Source organism: Piliocolobus tephrosceles, chromosome 11, assembly GCF_002776525.5.
Source record: "Piliocolobus tephrosceles isolate RC106 chromosome 11, ASM277652v3, whole genome shotgun sequence".
Classification (NCBI taxonomy): domain Eukaryota; kingdom Metazoa; phylum Chordata; class Mammalia; order Primates; family Cercopithecidae; genus Piliocolobus; species Piliocolobus tephrosceles.
In genome coordinates, this window is record NC_045444.1 from 44616912 (window position 1) to 44626111 (window position 9200).

The following is a 9200-nucleotide window of genomic DNA, read 5'->3' on the forward strand; positions in this document are numbered from 1 at the left end:
AGAGGTAAGGACTGGGGGAAGAGGTGACTCCAAAATCACAACTTCATTAACTAAAACAAAGCAGACATGCAAGGTTGACATTCGGGACATATGAATGTTCTTCATGATGGTTTCCATGTCTCTTTAAATAAACAATGGGGAAAGAAAAATATGACAGTCTCTATTTGCAGCAGTTCTGAAAATAACTTGTTCAGGAGAGGTGAACCAGTGGCATGTGCCTGAGCAGAGTCTCCTGGCTTCACTTTTGCAGTCACCTCTTCCTAAAAAACAAACAAACAAAAAAAATCGAGCAACTCACAGGATACTGCAATACGTGTGTGTACATTATAAAAGCCAAAATGAAAAGGTCTCTTTAATGCTAAAGGTAAGATGCAAGTTACATTTAGAACTGACCAGAAGGCAGTCTGATTAGTGGTTGTTTTTTTACCTCCAACTTCTGTTTTTAGTATATAAATAGGGTTTAAAAGAATAATCAGTACTTAAAGTCAGTGTAGCCCTTTAAGACATAAATAACTGAGAAATAATGAGATTGTTAAATATCAAAGAGGTTACTACTACACCCTAAATTTCCTCTTGAGTGAGAAGTGAATGATCAAATTCAGAAACACTTCATTAGATAGAACTAAATGCTACCCTTCTCCTTGCTAATCTCCTCCTGAGATTTTGCTCTTCACTTGAGCAAATTAACTGAGGGTGAACAATGATCAAAAGAAAAACTTATGAAGAGCAAACTCCATAAATTGCTGGTGAGACTGAAACACAGATCAGAAAATTCTCTCTTTAGTTAGCTAAAGATGAGAAATAAAAGGCGCAGATATACGCATGAGATATCCGCTATAAAACAAATAGAAGGCAAACAGAAACAGGAAGGTTTGAAGAGGGGTTAAGAACATCACAAAAAGCAGAGGGCTTTGCAGGGCTCCGCAGCTTCTTACAGCCCTCTTTGTGTTCCTTTCTTGGCAGGTAGATCCTGAATTATGAAGAGCTCCTGATTTGGAGGCTTCCATACCCACCCCTCCCCCTATACACACTCCACACCACACACACACCAGTTTTGTAATATATATAAATAGAATCTGCACAAGCCCCTTGAGTGGAGTTGAAATAAACAGAGGAAGTTTACATAGGAGTTCAGAAAGGCCATGGTTCCATGGTTTAAGAAACAGTCATCTGAACCGGGCTTGTGGCCTATGCCTGTAGTCCTAGATAGTCGAGAGGCTGAGGTGGGAGGATCTCTTGAGCCCAGGAGGTTGAGGCTAGTGAGCCGGGATCGCACCACTGCACTCAAGCCTGGGCAACAGAGCAAGACCGTTTTAAAAAAAAAAAAAGAAAGAAAACATTGCACACTTCGCCAGAGAAAAGATATGAACAACAAATAAGCACATGAAAAGATTCTTAACATCATTAGTCGCTGGGAAACTGCAAATTAAAATTAGAATGGCTCAAATTTAAAAACCTGATAGTACCAAGTGCTCAAGAGGATGCAGGGCAACTGGAATTGGTCCATTGCTGGTGGGAATGCAAATGGTACAGGCACTTTGGCAACAGAAACAGTTTCTTATAAAGTTTAACATCCATTTACCATATCACCCAGCAATCCCAAGCCTATGTAGTTAGCCAAGAGAAATAAACACATATGTCAACTCCACCCTCAACAAACAAGTAAGCTTGGATGCTTATAGCAGCTTTAATCATAGTTGCCAAAAACTGATGACTTGGGTAGATAAACAGTTTATTGCTGGAATACTACTTAGCAATAAAGAGGAATGAACTACCGATACATGCAACAACATGATAAATTTCAAATGCATTCTGCTAAGTGAAAAAAAAACAGACTACGTAGCGTGCGATTCCATTTATGTGACATTGTGAATAGGATAATACTATAGGGACAAAAGTAGATCCATGTGGGTAGAGAAAGGTTTGCCTACACAGGGACTCACACACAATGACGTGCCGTTTGTTAAATATTATAGCGTTATACTCCTTCAAAGGGTGAATTTTACTGTATATAAATTGTACCTCAACAAACTGACTTTGAAAAAATTATAATATGGGCTGCGTGCGGTGGATCACGCCTGTAATCCCAGCACTATGGGAGGCCAAGGACAGCGGATCACCTGAGGTCAGGAGTTCAAGATCAGCTTGGCCAACATGGTGAAACCCCATCTCTACCAAAAATATAAAAATTATCTGGTGTGGTGGCACATGCCTGTAGTCCCAGCTAGCTACTCAGGAGGCTGAGGCAGGAGAATTGCTTGAACCCAGGAGGCAGAGGTTGCAGTAAGCCGAGATCATGTCACTGCACTCCAGCCTGGGTGACAGCGCGAGTCTCCATTCCAAAAATAAAAATAAAAATTATAATATGCTGAGCTCAGTGGTGTAGTCTCACCTACTCAGGAAGCTGAGGCAAGAGGATTGCTTGAGCCTCATCTGTTAAGGTTCAGCCTGGGCAAAATAGTGGGACCTCGTCCCCCCCAAAAAAAAAAAAAATTGTAAGACTAAAAAGGAGGGAAACATGGTCAAACTACTGTGTTGGAAAGTCACTCTGGTTGCTGTGTGGCAAAAGGACTGGAGCAGCAAAAGCAGGAATGGTCTTGAAGCTGTTTCAGTGGTCTTGGTCGGATGGTCGGACATCTTTCCTGAGAGCCAGTCCCAGGGTAGTAGGGGTAAAAGATGGGGAAAAGCAGGCCACTGGAGGCATATTTTGGACAGATAACTGGAAGATTTGCTAATGGACTGGAGTTCAGTCAGAAAGGACCTAGAGTTGTCAAAAGACCCCAGGGATTTTCTTTTAATTTCCTGTGCCATTTGAGGTGGGTGTAGAGCAAAGAGCCTCAAAGGTTCTATTCCTAACTCCCCCGTGAATTACCTGCAGAACCCTCCTAATCTGCAGAATTACATGCATATATTAGCAGCATCTCTAAATGTGTGCTAAGGACTGGAATAGTAATATAAACATGGAGAACATGAGACAGAGAATTATCTTCTTGCTTGTACTAGAAACCGAAGAAGAAAGAACTAATCTAGTCAAGATCTCAAGCGAGAAGAGCTACTCTGAAAGAAGATACTGCCTGTCAGAAGGGCATGTGAAACTCTGTTATTTGTATATTCTGGTTAACATAAAAAGCCCTGACAAACAAAGAAGAGGGAAAAAAATGGCTAAATGTATCCAATGTATTAATTGAAAATAAATAACTAGAATTTCTTTGTGTTTTTTTTAAATCTATAAAGTCCATTTCCTATGCTCATTCATGCCTTATATACCGTGGCTGATTGTGGACTGACAAGTGATTTCCTATTGGCCTAGCTTGGATGCTCGTGGCTCCGCCATTAACATGCTTCCCCCACCTAGGATCTAACCATCTAGAACAGGACAGTTGCCTTTGGTCACTTCAGTTCAAGGTCATTTGGTCAAAGTGACAAAACCCAATCTTGGAATGACTTGTGAAGTCCGACAGGCAGTTCTTCCGGGCTTGTGCTTGTGAAATTCTCTAGTGATGGAGCTGAAGCAGGGCTGGGTGTGGTGGCTCACACCTGTCATCCCAGCACTTTGGGAGGCCAAGGTGGGCAGATTGCTTGAGCCCAGGAGTTTGTGACCAGTGTGGGCAACATAGCTAAACCCTGTCTCTACAAAAAAAACACAAAAATTAGCCAGGCACAGTGGCACACGCCTGTAGTCCCAACTACTCAGGAGGCTGAGGTGGGAGGATTGCTTGAGCTTGAGCCAGTGGAATCAAGACTGCAGGGAGCCATGATCACGCCACTGCACTCTAGCTTGTAACACAGCAACACCCTGTCTCAATCAATGAATGCAATGATAGATCCCAAACCTACTATGTGCAACTCTTTCTTTTATTTTACATATATACAAATATATTCAGATTATAAAAATAACATTCAAAGGCTATAAAACACTTTTAAAAAATACCTCCCCAATTCCATTTCCCAAATATCCAGTTAGCTTTTTGTTATATATTCCTACAGATTGTTTTCCGCATAACTACTTGTTTAAGAGTGTTACTTATATCAAGATAATTTAGAGAAATTCATACTAAGATATATACACTGGGTATTAATAATTCAACCCTGATTAGAAAGAGAAAGTTATCAGAGAAGATATATCTCTAAAGGATATGTCTAAATAATTCATTAACTTTTAAAGTATTAACCTAGGATTGTTTCCTTGATGGCTATTAAGACAGTGTAATAGGCCGGGCGCAGTGGCTCATTCCTGTAATCCCAGCACTTTGGGAGGCCGAGGCAGGCAGATCACTTGAGGTCAGGAGTTCGAGACCAGCCTGGCCAATAGGGTGAAACCTTGTCTCTACTAAAAATACAAAAATTTAGCCGAGTATGGTGGCATGCACCTGTAATCCCAGCTACTTGGGAGGCTGAGGCAGGAGAATTGCTTGAACTCAGGAGGTAGAGGTTGCAGTGAGCCAAGATTGTGCCACTGCGCTCCAACCTGGGTGACAAACAGAGAGACTCTGTCTCCAAAAAAAAAAAAAGACAGTGTAATAGAAAAATCATATAAAAGAGTAAAACAAAATTACAGAATTATCTGATTCTATATAAACATTCTTAGCAACAATATTTCAGAAACAGTTGATACATTTAAAACATTTAGAAATGTTTTGATCTGGTAGAAATGCTTTCTAAATAATATAATAAAACATATGTCTTAATGTAATTAGGTATTTTAATTGTTTGAGTATTTGAATTAAGGGAAAATCTCGATTAATAACTAGTAGGTGGGCTGGGTGCAGTGGCTCACACTTGTAATACCAGCACTTTGGGAGGTTAAGGCAGGAGGATCACTTGAACCCAAAAGTTTGAGACCAGCCTGGGCAACAAAGCAATATCTCATCACTAAAAAAAATTTGTAAATTAGTCCAGTATGGCAGCACGCATGCACCCGTAGTCCTAGCTACTTGGGAGGCTGAGCTGGGAGGATCACTTGAGCCCAGGATTTTGAGACTGCAGTAAGCTATGATTGTGCCACTGCACTCTAACCTGGGCAACACTGTCTAAATAAATAAAAATATAAATAAAACTAGTAGGCAATTCACACCCAGGCATGGTGGCTCATACCTGTAATCCCAGCACTTTGGAAGGCTGAAGCGGGCAGATCACCTGAGGTCGGGAGTTCGAGACCAGTCTGACTCACATGGAGAAACCTGTTTCTACTAAAAATACAAAATTAGCCAGGTGTGGTGGTGTATGCTTGTAATCCCAGATACTCGAGAGGCTGAGGCAGGAGAATTGCTTGAATCCAGGAGGTGGAGGTTGTAGTGAGCTGAGATCGCACCATTGCACTCCAGTCTGGGCAACAAGAGTGAAACTCTGTCTCAAAACAAACAAACAAACAAAAACTAGTAGGCAATTAACATCAAGATATCTAGTTTGTTTAGGTCCAACCTTATTCAAGAAAGATTAAGGAAACCCTCAACCTAAAAAACATAAGGAGACCCTGTCTCTACAAATAATTTAAAAATTGGCCAGGTGTGGTGGCATGTGCCTGTGGTCCCAGCTACTCATGAGGCTGAGGCAGGAGGATCACCTGAGCTCCAGAGGTTGAGGCTTCAGGGAACAATGATCACGCCACTGTACTCCAGCCTGGGTGACAGAGTGAGATCTTGTCTCAAAAAAAAAAAAAAAAAAAACAAGAAACCATTACCCTGAAGGTGTTTTATACCACCTTATACACAACTTCTTCTGGTCATAAAAATATTTTGGGCAGTCAAAAAATACCCAGACATGGTTTGAAAGATCAATTAATACTACAGCACTTATAATAAACAAGTAACAACAGCAATAGAGAAAAAAACAGCAATATTTGGCCCCAGAATTAGACTCCCCAAAGGCAGAGACAACTTTTACCTCAGCTGTTTTTCCCTTTACATTTGTCTCCTCATTTTTAGTATTAAGTTTATGCTACTATTTATTGTATTTATTGATTATAGACATTGAATAATGTCCACAATTGTAGACATTGCAGTGGACTGACTGTGTGTGTCCCCGCAAAGTTTCTATGTTGAAAACCTAACCCTCAATGTGATGGTAAATAGGTCACAAGAGTAAGCCCTCATGAGTAAAATTATGGCCCTTGTAAAAGGGACCCCAGAGAGGTCTTAACCCACTTTCACCATGAGAAGACACAAGAAACTGCCAGTCTGCAACCCAGAAGAGGACCTTCACCAGAACCCAAGCATGCTGGCACGCTAATCTCAGACTTCCAGCCTCCAGAACTGTGAGAAATAAATGTTAGTTGTTTAAGCCATCTTTTTTTTTTTTTTTTTTTTTTTTTTGTGTGGGGGGACAGCCTCACTCTGTCACCCAGGAGTCTGGAGTGCAATGGTGTGATCACGGCTCACTATATCCTTGACCTCCCAGGTTCAAGCGATCCTCCTGCCTCAGCCTCTTAAGCAGCTGGGACCACAGCTCTGCACCACCACACTTGGCTAATTTTTAAAAATGTTTTGTAGAGACCTTGCCCAAGCCGGTCTCGAAATCGTGGGCTCAAGCAATCCTCCCGCCTTGGTCTCCCAAAGGGCTAGGATTACAAGCCTAAACCACTGTACCCGTCCCCCTCTGTCTATGGTATTCTATTGCTTTTTCATTGTCCTCTAGAACAACCACATGGTATTCTATTACAGCAGCCTGAACAACAGATTCAGACATTATCAATTACTTCCTACTAAGGAAGATAAGGATTTAGCACCCTCTCATTACCGCTCCTCCTACCCACCCCTCCTCACATATTTCTCCCACCTTGTGTGTTTTAATCACAATTTTATATTAATTGAATATCCAAGGTTTATAATATAATGATACTGCAAATATTGCTCATAAAAAAGCAATATCATTTTTACATTTTCTTTTCTAGACACATTTTTTTGTTTGTTTTTCCTAGGGTTAAATACTGCTTCCTTATTCATCTTGTTTTGGTTTTTTGTATGTGTGAGTAGACTTTCAAAAATATGTATACATTTTCTTATGCTTCCCCAGTTCTCTTCCAGACAACATGGTCAAGCACCTAAGTATTCTAGCAGGTTCTGGTTTTTTGTTTCTTCTTTTTGATGGAGACATCTCTCCTAGATTCTTCGAAACTTCTGTTGCTGTTTGTAGTGACTGATCTCTAGAATTGCAACATTTTGTCGTCCTGGGATATCTCTTCACCATCACTATAGAAATTTAACTTGACTCTTTCTTTTGTTTTAATTCCTGTTTCCAAACTCAGAGCTTCCTCTTTCTTAATTTACTCCCCTCTTTTAGTGATACACATGCCCAAAGTTTCGTGGGGAAAAAAAAACAAGATGCAAAGCAAAGTTTTTGAGATTTTACCTGTCTGAAAACAACTTTTTTGTAATGCTTATATTTGGTAGTTTGGCTGGCAAAGAATTGGATTGGAAAGATTTTTTTCTCAGAACTTTTTTGTTTTTTTTTTTGAAACAGAGTCTCACTCTAACTCAGGCTGGAGGGCAGTGGTGCAATTTTGGCTCACTGCAACCTCTGCCTCCTGGATTCAAGCTATTCTCATGCCTCAGCCACCTGAGTAGCTGGGATTACAGGCATGCACCAGCAAGACCAGATAAATTTTGTATTTTTAATAGAGACTGGGTTTTACCATGTTGGCCGGGCTGGTCTTAAACTCCTGGGCTCAAGTGATCCACCCACCTTGGCCTCCCAAAGTGCTGAAATTACAGCTGTGAGCCACCGGGCCTGGCCTTCTTCTCAGAAGTTTGAAGGCATTGCAATATTTCGTCTTAGCTTCCCATGTTGTTGTTGAGAGTCCTGTGCCATTCTATTCCCTGGTAATCTCTGTTTTTCTCTGTGGACGCTTTTGAATTCTTTTTATCCCCAGTGGAAATTTTATAGTGATGTGCCCTGGTATAGGTCATTTTTATTTCTCATTCTCACTGGGGCCCTTCACCAGGGACTCACATCCTTCATTCTGGAACATGTTCCTATTTCATATCTGTGATAGTTAATTTTATTTGTCAACTTGGCTGGGCCATGGGGGCCATGGGGTGGCCAAATATTTGGTTAAACATTATTGTGGCTTTGTCTGTAAGGGTGTTTCTGGACGAGATTAACATTGGAATTGGCGGGCTAGGTAAAGTAGATTGCCCTCCCCAATGTGGGTGGCCCTCATCTAATCCATTTCAAGCTTCACCACAACAAAAAAGACTGAGAAAGAGTTCACTCTTTCAGCCAGGCATGGTGGCTCACATATGTAATCCCAGCACTTTGGGAGGCCAAGGCAGGTGGATCGCTTGAGCTCAGGAGTTCAAGACCAGCCTGAGCAAATGGTGCAACTGTCTCTACCAAAAAATACAAAAATTAACCAGGATGCCTGTAGTCTGAGCTACTTGGGGGACTGAGGCAGGAAGGTCGCTCAAACCTCAGAGGTCAAGGGTGCAGCGTGCAGAGATCACGCCACCGCACTCCAGCCTGGGTGACAAAGTGAGACCCTGTCTCAAAAGAAAAAAAAAAAAAAATTCATTCTTTCTCTTTGACTGTCTGGGAGCTGGGACATAGGTCTTCAGACTGGGACTCAGATTGGAACTTACGCTGGCATCTGTCTGGCTTCTCAGGCCTTTGTACTCGGACTGGAACTACACCATCAGCTCTCCTTGGTCACCAGCTTATTGACTGCAGATCTTGGGGCTTCTCAGCTTCTCTATTCGCATGAACCAATGCCTTATAACATGTATCTATTTCTATTGGTTCTCTTTCTTTGGAGAACTCAAACTAACACAGTATTTTTGACAACGTCTGCTCCTCTTTTTTGCCTTCTCTCTGAAATCCTTGTTAATTAGAAGTTGACCCTCTTGAACTACCCTAATTTTCCTGTCTTTCCTCTTTCTTTTTTCCAGCTTTCTTGTTCTATTTTTGAGAAATTCTTCAACTTTGCCTTTCAACCCCTCTATTGAATATTTTGCTGAAAATATTTTTAATTTCTAAAACTCTTTCTTGTACCTTGGTTATTCTATTGTTTTAGCATTCTATTATTTTACAGATGCAATATCATCACTTATCTTTCTGAGGTTTTTTTTTTTTTTTTTTTTTTTTTTTGAACTGGAGTCTCGCTCTGTCGCCCAGGCTGGAATGCAGTGGCGTGATCTTGGCTCACTGCAAGCTCCGCCTCCCAGGTTCACGCCATTCTCCTGCCTCAGCTTCCTGAGTAGCTGGGA